Source organism: Centruroides vittatus, unplaced genomic scaffold (genome assembly GCF_030686945.1).
Source record: "Centruroides vittatus isolate TY-2023 unplaced genomic scaffold, ASM3068694v2 contig_98, whole genome shotgun sequence".
In the NCBI taxonomy this organism is placed as follows: Eukaryota; Metazoa; Arthropoda; class Arachnida; order Scorpiones; family Buthidae; genus Centruroides; species Centruroides vittatus.
The window spans coordinates 71,750-72,914 of NW_027122651.1; positions in this window are offsets into that span (position 1 = coordinate 71,750).

Here is a 1,165-nt window from a genome sequence, read left to right on the forward strand (position 1 = left end):
TAAAGATAAGATCTTTAACTATAGAAGAAAGTTTTTGAACTTGGTCAAATCTTTTGGTTTGATTCTTTTAAATGGTCTGTTTGTTACTTATTTCCCTAGAAACTTTACGTTTATTTCCTCTTTGGGTGCATCAGTTATTGATTTGATAGCTACAAACTCTGAATTAGCCGATAACATAGTGGACTTTAAGGTTTTGAATAAATTTGATTCCAATCATCTCCCAGCTTCTATTGCTTTTAGATTTGATTCTCTTCCTCTCAGTAAAGAATCGCCTACTGAAATTTGTTATGTGTGGAGACCTTCATGTCTGGACAAGTATTTGTATAACGTTACCAAGCAATACTCAGATTTTAAAAGTGGATTCTTTTTCTTTTTATTTGTTCTTTGTTGACAAGATCCTTCAATCTGTAATTCAAAGTAATATGTATGTCAAGCATGATTGTTCAAGAAAATTTGTGAAGTCTTGGTTTGATGCTGACTGTTTACAATTAAAAAGAGAGAAGAATCATGTTCTACGATCATTTTGGCAATCAAGATCTAAGCAACAATTTATTATTTATTCTAACTTGGAAAAAAAACTTTAAATCCCTCTGTAAGGCTAAAAAGAAACTGTTTTGGAATAAGATTAATTTTCAGTTATCGCATATTAAAAACTTTGCTGAATTTTGGAAGATTGTTAATATATGCAAGTTTGTTATTTCTAAATTTAACAACATTTCTATTTGCAATTGGTCGGATTATCTGAAAACCTATCTCTCTGGACCGTCTTTGGCTGTACTGTCTATTTGTACTAATGACATTATGGACCCATTACTTGACGAAAAATTTTTTTTGATTAATTACAATTGATGAATGGTTGCGACGTATCCGTTGTGTGTAAACCATGGCCCGTTCAGCTGGAAATAGTGGACTTGCACAAGGAAATGTACGCTCAGGGCGACATCGAGAAAGAAATGGGGATGAAACCAGATTCGTTGATGGACAGAGACTTACAAGAACGCATCCCAGAAGATCAAATCAACTTTATTAATTACATTTGTTTGCCTTGTTTGGAGCTAGTAGACAATTGTTTACCCCAAACGAAATTCATTTTGGCAGCTTGCAAGGAAACTATGAAAAATTGGAAAGAAACTTACCCCTTTCAAGAGCCCATTAAAATTTGACA